This window comes from Hyperoodon ampullatus (genome assembly GCF_949752795.1).
Source record: "Hyperoodon ampullatus genome assembly, chromosome: 1".
In the NCBI taxonomy this organism is placed as follows: Eukaryota; Metazoa; Chordata; class Mammalia; order Artiodactyla; family Ziphiidae; genus Hyperoodon; species Hyperoodon ampullatus.
This window is the reverse complement of record NC_136914.1, coordinates 137,494,704-137,512,226: the sequence shown is the minus strand read 5'-3', so window position 1 is coordinate 137,512,226 and position 17,523 is coordinate 137,494,704. Positions and strand designations below refer to the sequence as shown.

The 17,523-nt window shown below is 35.5% G+C and overlaps 1 pseudogene across 1 annotated transcript; it reads left to right on the top strand.

The window, feature by feature from the left end:
* The first annotated feature begins 9,140 nt into the window (after positions 1–9,140).
* Positions 9,141–9,392, top strand: LOC307048465 (cytochrome c oxidase subunit 7A2, mitochondrial-like; annotated as a pseudogene). Its single transcript has one exon. The product of its transcript is annotated as a cytochrome c oxidase subunit 7A2, mitochondrial-like (transcript).
* Positions 9,393–17,523: the final 8,131 nt, after the last annotated feature.

Sequence of the window (17,523 nt, the reverse complement as noted above, 5' to 3'; positions counted from 1 at the left end):
ATTGATTTAAGTTTCTTGATATACAAGCAAGTGGAATAAGGAGAAGATAATGGTGTTCTATTTAGATCCTAACATTTGTTGAAGCTCAGTGGGCTCAGATCTTTATAAAAATATCTTTTTTCAAAAATGACTTTTGGAAAAATGGCATCCTTATGATACACTTACCATGTTAAAATGAATCAAGAAATTATAGTCATAATGGAGAACTCTTAGGAATTTCTGTTTTGAAAGTAGGTCAAGCAAGTTACTCAAGTTCGTCCTGGCAGCAGAATAGTATATTGTATTCCATTAAGTTGACAATGGACCCTTTATTTTTATAGTGCTCTTAAAAAAAAAATTCTAAAAGGGAGACAACTATTGACAGCTCTATGGAGTTACAGTAGAGCTAGTTCCAGAGCATCCCTGGATAAAATTCCTCACATGCTTTCTTCTCTAGATGCAGAATAGACTGTCAAGGGAAATGACTATGATCAGTGGAATATGTTTATCAGACACCATAGATTTTGGCTTAGTCTCTTCATAGAAGTTGTCAGTTTTCCTGTGGACAACAAGGTTACAGCAGTTCTCTGAACAGTTTTTTAAAATTGAGTTGTCTCAGTCTCTGAGGGAGAACAGAGAAGGTAAGTTGGCTCTTGACCAGCACTGGTTTTCCAAATGGGTAATTTTTAGAATGGGATTGTCAGTGATTCTGGCCAACTTCAGTTAATATTAGATTCTTCATTAGGGTTGACAGGATCTGTCTGGGAACGGGGAAGGAAGTCTACGGGGAGATAATCTAAGTAAAAAAGGAATCCAGTATTCTCTATCTGGGACATGGATTGTTTCCAAAACCTATCTCTTTTATGCCTTATATTAATAAGCACTAATGAGATGAGCCATTTAAAAAGGTAAAAATTGATGTCAGCAAAAAATTTCTAAAAACTTACAAAACTGATAAAATAGTTGTTGATTCATGAGTGAATGTGACCAATATAATAAATATGATCAGCTTCTGAAATGGTGACAAAGAATGAAGTAATTAACTCGAGCAGGTAGGGGCATATGAAGTCCATTAGAAATTGTCTCTGTGATTCAGGTCAGGTTCCTTGGGCTAAGGTGGCTGCTTAACAGGTCTCCATAGTCTGGGTTTGCCTGCCAGGGATCAGCATAGATATTAACAACTACAATAAAGTTAAGGCTAATGAGCAAACAAAGCAGTTTCACTTGCTTTTCCTTAGAGCTCCAAGCATGAAGAACCAGTGTTTAGGTCAGCAGTATCATTATGCCCTTATAAAAATTAGCCGTTTGTACAAATTGAATCTGACATTTTATATGTTTTATAGAAGACCATAAATACTTTCAACTTTTTATAAATAATAAAACTGTGAATGGGTTAAACACTCAATGGCATTACTAATGGGTCTTCAACTTAGGAACCATGACTGACAAACTTGCCTTACAAAGCAATTATATCATTTTTGTCTAATTTAAACTTTGGTTCTATTTGTTTAATGCATTAAATCTACCAATTGAAAATTATTGCTGTTTTGATTATTTCCTCCTAACTATGAAAGTAAGAGCCAAGTTCACAATTTAAAGTCAACATTACCTGGAACCGGTGGAGTGGGATTATATGTCTTCCTTGGGAATATGTTCCACCTGGTATTGATAAAATGAATTCATATGCAATTCATGGATCAGGGATTAGAAGAATTTATGAAGCCCTCTATTCAATGCCACATGAAGAGATAGAGGATGGACAAGGCCTAACTTGTAAGTATGCAAATAATTTGATTATATATTTACTTTCAGGTTTTACCTACAGTGAGTTGTGAGAGGGAGATAAGAGCTTTAACAACAACTCCTTACATTTTTATATATCCCAGAAAGATTTTCATTGCATTTCTGATAATTAGAATAAGTAGCTCTATTCACAAATAGTGAGATTTTTACCAAATTTATTTTAAAACATTTTCTGGTTTATATTTTAAGAGCTAGTTGGAACTGAAAATGCCAAGGAACAATTGTAAATTATTTAAGCTTTCTAAAATGTAGAATTAAATCTACCAAGTAACCTTTCTTGTGTATTTCTCAGCCCTCATAACTCCAACCCAAAATCCAAACATGGTTCTTTTTGCAAATATTCCCTATGTATTATATTTTGTAAATATTTGAGATTTTTGTTTTGATACCTGCTCATTTCAGATGCTACACATTTTGAGGGGAAGATAATTTAAGCATTCATCATTTTTTTCACAGTGCCTAAAACTTAAAAAACTACACATAACATTGTTAATCAACTACACTCAAACTACACATAACATTGTTAATCAACTATACTCCAATATAAAATTAAAAAGTTAAAAAAATAAAAAACTACACATACATGTAAAATTATAAATATCTAAGTATGTGTAACATGTATACATATATAGTTTTTTGTATTCTTTATGTATAGCACAGGTGAATTACTTTCAACATTTTTGTTTGACCTGCTTTTTATACTTTAACAACTCTGTCATTTGCATCAACTCCTACATAATTGGAAATGAATCTACATAGCAGTCAACTTGAATCAGCTTCCTTCAGGCTGTACTAGGCACTGTACAGGACTGTATGATTTCTGTTTGCTTTTATGAATGATAGTAGTAACATTGCCGCTGGTAATAAAAGCTTGCATACTTTGATAATACATAGGTAAAGCTCATTTTACAGGAGTGTTGTATGACTGAAAATACTTAATTAGTATACAGTATTTCTGTGTGAGTTGAGTGAGCATGTTTCGTAGTAATCGGGGACTCACAGAAACTACCAATAAGACAGGAGAGGATACCTTTATTACTGCATGGCGAACCTTGGATTCATACCATCTTCACATGTCTTAAAATGTGAATTCAACAAACTGCTCATATAAACTTTTTTCAGTGAGATTTGAATTAAGAAAAATATATATGTATATATAATCATTAATTAGCATAGAAATAATGGTTTCTCACTCCTCAATGAATATTGTGGCAAGTTCTGTACTTGTATACATAAGAAAAATTATACATGTACATAAAAAAGATGTACTATGTTATTATAAATATCATTTTAAAATAAAATAATAGATATATTAATGAGCAATGTTTAAAGTAATTAAAGCATGTATATGTTTTTCTTTTAAATTTTATTTAATGAATAAATAAAACCATGGCTGTGTATTGAATACTTAAAATTTGAATTTTTTTCTATGTGACCTGAAGCCATCGCCTTGAGTACTTTAAACCTTTCAACTTGAAGTGGATTATGGGAAACAACTGGGAGAAGTCAGACTCAGAGCTGTGGAAGGAGCTTTGCTGTGATCCTTTACCTTCTGACAACACAGCTTATAGCTCATAACGAAAAGCACTTAACAAATAGAACTACATGTACCACCACCTTTTGGCCTCAGTTGGACAGCTGAAGTAAAATCATTGTCTGCTACCACTGTAAATGTTCCAACAACACGCCAGAAATAAATCATCAATTGAACATGACTCTTCTGCTGTATCTTTAACGATAAGAGAAAATAATTGTTAGGGTGCTTATTTTTTTTTTGCAGTACGTGGGGCCTCTCACTGTTGTGGCCTCTCCCGTTGCGGAGCACAGACTCCGGACACGCAGGCTCAGCGGCCATGGCTCACGGGCCTAGCCGCTCCGCGGCATGTGGGATCTTCCCGGACCGGGGCACGAACCCGTGTCCCCTGCATCGGCAGGTGGACTCTCAACCACTACGCCACCAGGGAAGCCCTAGGGTGCTTCTTTCCCATCAACTCATCCTTCCTGGCAAGTTTTCTTTTCCCTGAAATAGATCTCTGGAAAATCAAGAAAGAGCATGAGATGTTTCTGTTAAAATTCCAGTGATACATTGTATAGTGCTGAGACCTGAAGCAGAAAAATGAACAGCTGCAAATTTTGCCCTAAGGACATTTCAGTGCTTTGAAAACATGGAGGTGAATATTATAGCTTCTACTCAATGTTACACTTTAATATATTATTTAATTTCTAAATATGACAATTTTCTTGTAGGGGTGGCATTGCAGGTCATCTGTCAGAATAAATGTTAACTTAACCTAAAATACTCTGAGCAATATTGGTTGAGTGAACTAGAGTAAGTCCATTAATCATTAATCATTACATTATTAAATTATTGGGCACTTGCATTCAGAAATGTTTTGTATGTTAAAGGTATATCTAGTCTTCTTTGTCCAGCTACCAGCACTTTCACTGACTCTCTGAGGAACCGATTTATTTATATAACAATTTATTTATATTTATTTGTATATATATTTATATATAATATATATTTATTTATATATTAATATATTTATTTATATACATTTATTTATTTATATTTATTTATATACCAATAGTTGATTTTGAGACCTTCAGCTTCAAGATAGACTGTTTCTTTTCCATATCAGCCTTTTAATTTGGGTGACATGGAAAAGAAGAGGAGGGAAATAGCACCAATCAGTTGCCAAGCATAAATGCTGGCCAAAGATTCTTGTGTTGCCCTGGAGTGACGTGGAACCTGATCCTGAGAAATTTGACTGTCCTCTTGTTCTCCTCTCTGAAAACAGTTTAGATGACTTAAAAAATAAACCCTTGTTTAGTTAAAACTTGTTCTAAATAACACTCTGTAGTTCTAATCTTGTGGCAACATCACATTCAGTTCTGGGTATTGCAAAAGTGAATATTCTTAACAAAACAAGTGATAACAATAGCAAATAAACAAAAACTCAAGAGAATTTAATGAATAGCAACTTCACTTGGAAACTTATATGAAGTACTCAGGTCCTGAAAGAATGAATGAAAAAACAAATTCCATTATTTCTGAGGTCTTATTATGGTAAGCCAGTTCTGTTATAAATCTCAAAATTCCCAACACTTCATATTTCAATTTGAAAACATACTATAGTTTAAATATATAGTGCAGTGAAATTCAAGTGTGAAACCTCCCCCTCCAGACCACCAGCCTTCTTAGCTGGAGTGAAAATAGCGTATTCTCAGTTCCTGATTCATCAAAGTCCGGTTTTCAGGTGTTTTGATGATTAAATCTGGTGAGAGGCCATCAATTTTACACAATGGTTTCTCTGTAGGGCTGCCTTGTCATACACTTCTGTAAATAGGAGTTTGGGAACTTTAAATGAAAGAGTGTGAAGTTTTCTTTGTGAGGGTTATTAACTGAGGGACTCTGGATTAATTTAGCAGCCAGGTCTGTTCTTTCAGCCATAAGCCATGCTGTCAGAGAAACTTAATTACACTTTATAAGTGGGATGCAAATGAGTTGTGACACTACATCATTTCACATGAAAGGTTCATTACTTACATTAACTTGCACAATGCTTGCTCCTAAACCTAGACTCATTACAATATTCCTGGGATTTTTTTTTTTAAACATAGCTAAATACAAGTAGGGTTTTAACTTTTAATAGCCTGTTTCTTTCTTAATATTTAATACTACAAATGTTCACTTTATTAAATGATTATGAATTGAGCTACTAGATACATGAATGTATTAAGGCTGGCAGGAAAAAAATGTTCTACCACTTGTCTGCTCAACTGCACATTCCAAGGACCAGATTATTCTTTAAAGTAACTTTATATCAGTAACTTCCTTTTTTTTTTTTTTTTTTTTTTTTGCGGTATGTGGGCCTCTCACTGTTGTGGCCTCTCCCGTTGCGGAGCACAGGCTCCGGACACGCAGGCTCAATGGCCATGGCTCATGGGCCAAGCCGCTCCGCGGCATGTGGGATCCTCCCAGACCGGGGCACGAACCCGTGTCCCCTGCATCGGCAGGCGGACTCTCAACCACTGCGCCACCAGGGAAGCCCTATCAGTAACTTCTTTAGCGTTGATATCCATGACTTGAAACAGGAAATTTAACAAGCTTTAAAATCAGAAGTCTGAGGAATTTTATCCTTAGAGCTTAACAGATTTTTTTTCTGAGGATCAGTTGGGTGATTTGGGGTGAGGAAATATATAAATGTAAACATAAAAACAAGTTTCATAATGATAATTGAAGCTTAAGTGATAGGGATACATCAGTCATGACTTATGTGACAAGGTGTTAGGACAAGTACAAACAATGCATTTGATCCTATTCTGAAGAAATAGTCAAATGGTCCTGAATTCTAAGGGGAGAGAGAGTTCATTTTAGATTCATCCCTCTATTCTCTGATGTGGTAATAGAGTTTTAGGGAAAATTAGTTGTTTCTTCGTAACATAATCAGTCACATAATCAAGAGTGCTTGCCAGTTGTTCTCAAGGATAGGTAGTAGTAGGGAAAACAACAATAGCAAACTTTTGTCACTTGTTATGCTCTTGGCAAAGTCTTAAACACTTTACTTGTATTAGCTCATTTAATACACACAAAAACCCCATTTTAGAAATGACAAAACTAAGGAAGTTAAGCAACTTGCCCAGAGTCGCACAGGTATGAGAGCCAGGATTCAAACCTACTCAGTCTAATTTTAAAGCCCATGCTTTTTAACCACTATGGCATACTACACAAGTTGTACAAGAGATTTTTATATTGATTAAATATAAGAGAAAAAAATGTAAATAAATGAATGATGAGATCCAAGGAAATCATAGTAGAGAACAGATCTTTATTCTGTTAATTGAGAAACATGTGTTTTTTTTAACTGAAGTACAGTTGATTTAGAGTGTTGTGAAGGAACATGATATTTTAGTGCTATCATACTGTTTATTCAAGTAAATTCCTAGGGGTTAGAGTCAAAGATTCATTATAATTTAATATACCAACCACTCGATGCTGTTTCATTTTAAGGCACATGTCTGTCTTTTTCCCAATGAGTAGTTCATGGTATTTATTACAAATAGACTTTGATATCAAACTGGAACAGATTTGGAAAAGTGAAATATATTCTTCATTTGTAAAATTATAGAATAAGTTAAAATCATGTAATGCATTGAGCTGTTTCACTATAATTTTTTTTTTTTTTTTTTTTGCGGTACGTGGGCCTCTCACTGCTGTGGCCTCTCCCGTTGCGGAGCACAGGTCCGGACACGCAGGCTCAGCAGCCATGGCTCACGGGCCCAGCTGCTCCGCGGCATGTGGGATCTTCCCGGACTGGGGCACGAACCCGCTTCCCCTGCATCGGCAGGCGGACTCTCAACCACTGAGCCACCAGGGAAGCCCTCACTATAATTTAATATACTGAAATTGTAGTTTATTAACTAGTACTTTGGTGTTTGAAAGAATTATACAATTTTTAAATCCAGATTTACCTCCTCATATCATAACATGACCATTCCATCTTTTAAATGTTAGGAAATCTGCTCCGAAATTGAGGTTAATATGTATGCAATGAAATTTATATTCCCTGTTGTGCCAGTCATCAGTTTATTGCCTCTCAGCTTCAAATCCATCCTGCATTGTCTGCTCTTCAGTGAAGAAGCTGGATCCTATAATCATTTCTTACTTTCAACAGGCACAGTGTTAAGCTAAGACAATAGAGGGCAGTGGAGAGACATTGTAGGAGGGAAGAGTTTCTCTTCCTGTTTCTAGTATTTTCTGTTTGTCTTTTATTTGCTTCTTCTGCATGGCTTCCAGCAATGCATGAAAGGAAGAAGCATCCAGGTGCACCCCACCCTAGCTATACTCCTAAAGCACCCAATTTCTTGGGGAGCTTGCATTCCTGGCCCTCATCAGGTGACCGTCTCATTGCCAATTCGAACAGTACGCCCCATGACCGAAATGTTCATGAAAATGCATCTGAAGTTGGAGAAGAATATTAGCATTTTAGAGGTAGAAGAAACCTTAAGAGTCATCTAGTCTAAACCTCCCTTTTTGTAGGAATCCAGAGAGGTTTATTCCATGTGTTGTCACACCTTTTATGTAGCATGTAGCACTTTTAAATCTTCCCTTTCAGGGTTTATATTTAAGTAATGATACTACTTATAATTACTTAAAACATTCAATTTGAATTGCAAAGGAGCTTTTAGTTATCTTGAATTTTAATGGGTATTTATTGACTTTCTACAAATTCTCCAAGTGTTTCATGGACTATAAGAATAAAAAAGAGACACTTATTTTCTAAGCTAAAACAAAATATAAAACCGCAATGAAGCAGTAAACCAAGATAGAATATGATAAAACCAGAAGAGTTATGCAGAAAGAGACTGGAGATCATATTTGGGGAATAAAGAATGCTTTCATGAAGATGACAGACATATTAAGAGGCCTTGAAGAATGGGTAGGGTTTGAGAGTTAGACTTGAGGAGTGGGGAGTAAGAGTATATGGATGGTTTAAAGCGTAAAGTTTCAGAGGCAGAAAAATGTTTCACATTGGGATGTAAAATGCCCTCCAGCTTGTTTTACTGTGGGCATAGGCTAGTTATGGGAGAATAGTGGGAAAAATTGGCAAAATTACTGATTTTTGAATTCTTGTAGATCATGACACATGGTATTTCAATAAAAATCAAGAAAATGTAAGATGAAATGAGTTGAATAATGAGTTAATCATAATTATATTCATATAAATTCAAATACATTAATAAATTACATGAATTAACTAATAGACCTTTGAAAGAAACCAAATTCTTCATCTTTGGCCTCTGAAAAGAACTTTAAAAAGAGCTAAACCATTTTGGATATGACATTAATATAAAGACTTCTCACTGAATCATATATGAAAAATTTGGTTTCATTTTTAGTAATCCTAAAATTATCTTCTCCATCATTGAATTGAATGTTAAACATTATATCCAGTAAAAACAATTTAAATGGCTTGGTTGTTTTGGTTGGTAGGGATTAGATAACCTAAACAGCTTTCAGTTATTAAAAACCTCGAAATACTACACAGAACATAACTGTTCATTTAAATGCCCACAGGTGAATTTGAAAAATCCCAACGGAGATAAATGGTAAGGAAACAAAGCCCCAGCTGATGTGGCAGCTGCCTTGGGAGGTGGGAATGGGGGTGAGGGTTGGTTCCATCTCTCAGTTATCAAAAATTGTAATCTAATGGCCCTGTAGGAACAGAAAAGGGCATTTTGTATACACGAATCAGGGAGTTGAAAATGAAATAGAAGGTAGTTCCAGTTCTGACATGCGGATCTTCGTTCCTGGTGTTAAGTTGTCACGGTTGGTGGGCAGTAACTGAGCCAAGATGCTGCGGAGTCTGCTGGCTCTTTGTTAGACTGCCCAGAGGACCATAAGTACTGCTTCACGCAGGCAGTTTGAAAATAAAGTTCCAGAGAAACAAAAGCTCTTTCAGAAGGATAATGGAATTCCAGTGCATATAAAGTGTGGGATAGCTGATACCCTCCTGTATAGAGCCATCATGATTCTTACCTTTGGTGGAACAGCGTATTCCATATATCAGCTGGCTGTGGCTTCATTTCCCAAGAAGCAGGATTGACTTCAGTTTATCCTCCCAGCAATCCGTTGGTTCAACTCCATTCAGCTCTCTGTGGACCAGTATCTGATAACTGACTGAGTTCTTCTTTGGGGATCAATATTTATTGACATGTACTAACTGCCACCAGTAAAGCAGTCTTTACCATGAAAAAAAAAATGAAATGGAAAATAAAATGAAAAACTATGGAACAGTTGCAACACTAGTGAATAAGTCAAGGGTGAACTGGAAAAATATCTACTCACTGGCACAGAGAGTCAGCTAAGCAGCTTACCTGTTTCCGCCTGAGCTGGGAGTTGGAGTAGCAGAGTTCTCTGAGAGTTTATGAATGTGGGCCCACCTTCACATTCATTATGAGAATGCATAAATAAATTTTGTCACATTCATTAAAATAGAACAATTAAAATTATGAGTTATAGCCAAATAATCTGTGTAGATAATCTCGAAAGTATAATATATGTATAGCATAAGTACAGTATGCTACTATTTTATAAAGAATAGACACATGCAAGATGACACATTGTATACAAATACAGAGTTTATAGGTAAAATTATAAGAACATGGTTGGAAATAATGGCTTTCAGATAATGGCTATTTTGAGAGAGAAAAGGAGATGAATGGAATTTTTTCTTAAATTGAGTGTGTTAAAAAATGCCTAAAGCAGAGAATTTAGGTGATACAAACAAACTTTATTAACACTTGATGAAGCAGACCGTCTATATTCAGAAAACTGCAAAATGGGGCGGAAGGCAGGAAGCTGTTATGGGATAAAGAATAAAGGACAAGGAAGAGAAAAATAGAAAATATCTAATTGGCTGGAGCCACATAGTCAACCTTGTTTGGCGTGAGAAGGGAAAAGGAAATAAGTATAGAGCCCAGAGTTGGCTTCGTGTTTGGGGATTGGCTGACTGGCTATACTGCATTTCTGGTCAAGTGGAACATTTACAGAGACAAGAAAGTTCACCTAAGTTTCAATTTGCTCACTTGGTACCCAAGGCAGGAGCAGCCCCATCTTGGGCCTAGAAAGTTATTACAATAGGTGGTAGATGTTTATTATATCCTTACTTTTTAATATAGCTGAAATATTTCATAATATTAATTAAAACAACTAATGACAGCATCTTTTTAAATTTTTTAATTTTTTAATACTTTTAAAAAATTGAAGTACTGTTGATTTACAATGTTGTGCTAATTTCTGCTGTACAGCAAAGTGACTCAGTTATACACATATATACATTCTTTTTTTATATTCTTTTCCATTGTGGTTTATCCCAGGAGATTGGATATAGTTACCTGTGCTATAGAGTAGGACTTTGTTTTTTATCCATTCTAAATGTAATGGTTTGCATATATTAACCCCAAACTCCCAGCATCTTAATATAATTTTAATACCAAATAAAAAATTATCACACTGGCCTCACACAACAAATTTTCCTAATATCCTTTATGGATGTGATTTTTAAAACTACGTAAATCACAAGATTAATAGTAAATGTAAACAGAAGAAATTATAAAAGTATAGATAAAATGTTTGAATATTCTAAACAGATAATATCTTAGATTAATATCCCATGGAAATTATGATGTTTTGAAAATAAAACCACTTTTGGAGTTAGAAGGCTTTTTAGAGTTAATGTCTCTTCTTTTTTTCACTTTATTTTTTGCCAGATGATAAAGCCCTAGGTGCACAAAGATTAAGTAATTTACTGAAAACACTCATTAAAGTAGTCAGAATCCAATTCTTTTGTTCCCTAATCTAAGTAGGCCTCAATACTTTAGACTTCCTTCTTGCTAGATTATATGTTTTAAAATAAAAAGAAACCTGAAACTATGCTGATCGTTATCTTTAATAACACATTCTTCCTTTATATTTTTCCCCCATTTCATGCATACACAGTTCTAAGTTTTAGTATGTAACAAAATCACAAAGAGCAAGCAATAACGGAAAATGCACTAGAGTGGCAGTCTTTATCTTTCAGAACTTTCATTTTGTACATCTACAGAACATAGGTAACAGTGGCTCATTAACCAGGAAATCTGGGCAGTTTGTCAAAAAGGTATCAGTGTTGCAAAGCACGCTTTGACTCAGCATTCTAGTACTCCCCACCAGCTCCCTACCTGAAAACCAAATAATAATCTGCCACTCTAGGCAGTGACCTGGAGTACGGGTCTTTCTCTCCATTGGAGAAGAACATTAGGAGAAAAGGTTCTTAAATGTTTTGTTCTTGTTTCAGAACCTCAGGAAAACTGCTTGTCTGTTGGTTTTCTGAACAACTACCATAAGACTGACAATCTCACCTCCCTTGAGGGCAAGGAAAACGCACACCAGAATTTCAGGCTTGAAAAATGGCACATACATAATCATCACAGTCCCACTATCAGCCTTTAATTTGCTCCCTGCATCCTTAAATGTTTCGGAATCCTATTTTAAAATAATTTTCTCTTTTAGCAAGAGTATCTGGCTCCTCATACAATGATTTTTCCTAAAAGACTTTAGCAAGCAGATTTTGGGGAAAATGTTAGGAATTTTCTAAGCCTTTGGTTACTTTTAGACAGGCCAACTAAAAAACTCTGCCTAAATAAAAGCTGTTTGGGCATGCAATGAGACAAACCTCCATGTGGTATAGCACTAACAAAGTGAATATCTTCAGAACTGAGAATGTTGGTGGTGGTGGGTTTTTTATTGTTTTTTTTTTTTTTATGATCGCTCAAATGTTTATAGCCCTGTATATGCACTAAGATGAAAAATCAGTGCAACTGGAAAAAAACCCAGTGGTTTAAAACAGTTTGGAAGAAAAGAAAGTATCCCAATAAATCACTTGTCATTCTGGATAATAGAATACTGCATCATCTTCTATCAGCTAGGATAAAGGTTAAAACACTGTGCTTGCTCTCTAAACTGTGTGATCTCACTGGCATGTTCAATACTGGGTTCCATCATTATTACCTTTTTGGTAATGGAAACACTTTTCTTTCCTGTAATTGTTTATAATTCCTGAAAACACTTAAGGAATGTCATCTGCTTTAATAAGTAATAAATTCTCTGCTGCAAGTGTTGAGAGATAGCAATAATAGGAAGAGAGAAGAAAACTTCTTTTCCCAGCAAGCATAAAATGCTGACAGAATGCTTCACAAATTATTTAAAGCATTTTGCATTAAAAAAAAGGAGTTTCAAAAAGAAAGGTTGTCTTGCTCTGAAAAATGATAGGTTTAAAATGCAAGGGTATAGCATTGAAAACTTAATTGGAAAACCTTGAGCTATTCCATCTAGACCATGATCCACAGCAATCTATCACTCCGTCCCACCATTAGTCCTTCTGAAGTCTATCTCCTGACTGAACACCTGTTAATCTCTTTTGCATCATTCCCATCCTCTCTGAAAATTTTTGAGGTCTTATTTAAGTAAAAATTGTGCATGCACATCATTTGTGAAGTTGAAATATGCTGCCAGGTTTACTACAAAAATATCAGTCTCCAGCTATGCCTCCTACTAATCCCTCCACCCCAGAGGAAACTCTTTCACGCCTTAGCTGATTATTTAACCCCTTTTATATTTATAGTATATTTGGTTAGATATTTGGTGAACACATGATTATAACCAAGTAAAGGCTGTTCAAAGAGCCAAGTTAATTAATAAACTATGTTTATGTTAATTTTCCTATACAATTTATGGGCTTCCTGGAAAAAATTTGTCTTATTTATTGTTTTTGTTTTTCTCTGTACCTTTCATTAATTAAACTTCAAATTATCTGCAGTTGTCTAAATCTCCTCTCTATATGGTCAGATGTACCAGGCATTCTATCAAATTAATCTTTTTGGAGTTCTCTCTCCCAGAGCTTGCTCCAATCTGATCTATTCTCCCTCCTATCTGGGGTACAGCTGACATTCTGGGATTTATTTACCATCATGCTGGGAATCCCTTCATTTTCTCTCCTTGGTATGATCTATTTTTTTCTGTCCCAGGCCTTCCTCATTGTTGGTTTTCTCTCTCATTTTGTAGAACACATCCACGAATAGCTTTCACAGAAAGCATATTTGTGACTTTACATGTCTAAAGATGTTTTTATTCTACCCTGAAATATAAATTAAACCTTTCAAATTTTATCAAGGTAAAGTTATATATAGAAAGTTGCATAAATCTTAAATGTATAGTTTGATGACTATATATATATATATATATATATATATACATACACACACACACATACACACCTGTATACACCATCTAAATGAATATATAGAACATTTTTATCAATCAAAAGGTTTCTTAGTCCCTGATCTAGTCAATACTCACTCTTTAGGAGTTACCATTATTTTGACTACTATGAATTAATTTTTCCCTTTTGATTGCGGTAGATTTACAGTAAGTCTTGATATCTGGAAGTATAAGTCCTCCAGCTTAATTCTTCAAGGTTGTCATGGCTATTCAGGGTCCTCTACATCTTCATATAAATTTTAAAATCAGCTTGCCAATATTCACCAAAAGAAAACAAAACAAACCTTTATTGGATTGAGAAAGTTCTTTTGTATTGCTAGTTTGCTGAGAGTCTTTCTCATGAATAGATGTTGAATTTTATCAATTGCTTTCTCTTAGTCTATTAATATATTTATATTATTTTTTCCTTTAGTCTATGGATGTGGTCATTTATACTGATTGTGATTACATTCAAATGTTCAACTAACCTTGCATTGTGGGAATAAACTCTACTTGGTGTTGATATCTTATCCTGTTAATATATTACTGGATTTAATTTGCTAATATTTCATTTAGGGTTATTTAATTTATGAGAAATATTGGCGTTTAACTTTTCATTTCTTGTAGTATCTTTGTCAGGGTTGGATATCAGGGTTATACTAACTTGACACTTGACTAATAGTTTAGTTGGTTATGGAATACTAGGTTGGAAATAATTTCTTTCCATTGTCTTCTAATGTTTAATGTACTCTTGAGTAGAATTACATAATTACAGTTTACACTGTAGCCTATAGGATCTTCATACATCTCTGATATTTTAAAATTTACTACACTGTGCTTTATTGTGTATTCTTTACTGTGCTGGGAAGTAAGGTGTATTTTTAACCTCCAAACTAAGATCTTCTGGTTGTGGGAAGTTGTCATGAATTATTTTATCAACAGTGTAGTAGGCTGAATAATGCTATCTCTGGTCTCCCCCCCAAGATGTCCATGTTCTAATCTCTGGAACGTGTAAATCTTATGGCAAAAAAAATTTTGCAGATGTGGTCAAGTTAATTATCTTGAGATAGGAATATTATCCTGGATTATCTGGGTAAGCTTGATGTAATCATAATGGTCCTTATAAGAGGTATGCAGAAGGAGTCAGAGCTAGAGAGAAGGCCATGTGATGACAAAAATGAGGTTAGAGTAATATGCTTTGAGGATGGAGGAAAGGAACTACATGGCAAGGAATGTAAGTGGTTTCTACAAGCAGGAAGAGGCAAGGAAAGGAATTCTTCCCCGGAGACTTCAGAAGGAACCAGCCTTACCAACAACTTAATATTAACCCAGTGAGACTGATTTTAGTCTTCTGATCTCCAGTACAGTACTGAAAGCAAATACATTTATGTAATTTTAAGCCACCAGGTTTGTGGTAGTTTGTTATAGCGGCCATAGGAAACTAATATAAATGGTCATCTCCTCTCTCTTTTCTCTGTACTCCATTTGTGGAACTCCTATCTTACTATAACTTTTGACCTCACTGGCAAATTTCTTATCTCTATTTCGTCTTTTTATCTTTTGGCCCAAGTTTCTAGAATATTCTCTAAATTTCTCTTCAGACTTCTGAACTTTTCATTTCCACTGTCAAAGTTCTGATTTTCTCGGAATCTACCCCTTTTTTTGATCTCAGAATGTCCTTTCTGTTTTTTTTTTAATGGTATCCTGTTCTTTTTCATGGTTGCAGTATTTTATTTACTTTCTTTTTAAAAATTAATTAATTAATTAATTAATTAATTTGGCTGCATTGGGTCTTAATTGCATCATGTGGGATCTTTGTTCTGGCATGCAGGATCTTTCGTTGTGGCCTATAGGCACTTTGTTGTGCAGCGTGGGCTTCTCTAGTTATGGAGTACGGGCTCTAGAGCGTGCAGGCTCAGTAGTTGTGGCACTTGGGCTTAGCTGCCCCACAGCATGTGGGATCTTAGTTCCCTGATGAGGGATCAAACCCATGTCCCCTGCATTGGAAGGTGGATTCTTAACCACTGGACCACCAGGGAAGTCCCTATTTTCTACCTAAGAGTATTAATTTCCTTTGAACTTTTATTTTTCCTGCAAAATCAGTCTCCTCCAACTTTTATTTAACTATTTCAATTTTTATATTTCATAGTAGAAGCTCTCTTTTGTTTTTGGTAATATTTTTTGTCTGCTAATACTTAAGAGTTGACAACTGAAAGATTAGATGGAAGCACTGAACATGTGGCAAAAGATTTCCTACAACTTTTTGAAGTATATAGTGTTCCCAGTTCTTAGTGATCCTTTCAGAATGAATTTTTAGACTAAGCTTTACTTCCAGTAGGAGGTTCTCAATCAGTAGTTGGATCTTCTACATTTGCCTGAAACTAAATGTTTTCAAAATTGACCTCTACACCCTTATTTACCTTCCCTACACACAAGCTTGCTGCTCTTTTTTTGTGTTTCTTCTTTTATTGGAATCACTAACTATCTAAGATTTAAAACTAGGCATTATCCTTAACTCTTTTCTCTTATCTCCTACATCCATTAGTTACCAAGTCATATCAAATTTACTTTCTAAATATCTTTCACTATACTTCACTCATCCCCCACATATTGTCAGTCCTCCTGTCTATTTCAGACTTTCAACATTTATTATTATATAGACTATCACAGTAACCTAACTTGATACCTTCCTCTGCTCTCTATAAGCCTAGGATCTATTGATATAAATTAAGCATTCAACAAACATTTCCTTAGTACCTAAATCTTTGCCATGTATGGTTTGACCTGAAGGTACCACTGAGAAAAATACGTGGTTACTCTGTGTTAGTGGAAAAATTAGTTGACTGGGAAATAATGCCTTAATGGAAAATTATAAAACAACATGCTATTGTTATGACAGGAGAAATATAGGGGACTAGAGAGCCATATAGGAGGGCAGTCTAACTTATACTTGGGGGCAATTGGAAAGACTTCCTAGAAGGTCATGTATATAGAGACCACAGAATTAGGGAATATGTTCCATAAATCAGACACAGCCCCTGCCAGGCTCTGAAGTGGTGGGCACATTTGGTGGAGTGTAAGAAGTTCAATATGGCTTAAGTGGAGGGTGAGAAGAAATTGGGTTGAAGCTGGAGAAGTAATCAAGAGCCAGATCACTCAGAACCTTCTAAACCAATTTTAGGAGATTGGGAATTTCTTCTAAGAAAAGCAGGAGACAAACAGGAAACTTTGGGATTTACTTTGCATTTTAGACGAATTTATGTTTCTGTGGGGAATGGATTGAAATTGATCAAGACTGAAGAAATAGACCAGTTGTAATAATCCAGTCAGGAGATGGTAATGGCCTGAAATAGGGTTAGGGAAGTGGAGAGTGGGAAAAGTAGTTAGCCTTGCAGGACCTTAGGAAGTAGGTTTGGGAGGATAAAAGAGTGGGAGAAGGACTTCCCTGGTGGTGCAGTGGTTAAGAACCCTCCTGCCAATGCATGGGACACAAGTTCAAGCCCTGGTCCTGGAAGATCCACATGCCGTGGAGCAATTAAGCTCGTGTGCCACAACTACTGAGCCTGAATGCCACAACTACTGAAGCTTGCGCACCTAGAGCCCATGCTCCGCAACAAGAGAAGCCACCAAAATGAGAAGCCCGCTCACCGCAACAAAGAGTAGCCCCCACTCTCCGCAACTAGAGAAAGCCCGCGCGCAACAACAGAGACCCAACACAGCCAAAATTAAATAAATTTATTAAAAATAAAAAGAGTGGGAGGAATTAAGAAACATAGAAATGGCAGGTTTGAAGGAATGGTTCATCAATGAGTTAAATTTTGATCATGTTGAGTTTGAGGTGTCTACGGGACATCTAGGTGAAATTACGCAGAAATCCGATCATGTATTCTCAGGCATAAATACACTCCATAGTTCCCTACTGTGTTCAACATAAGACC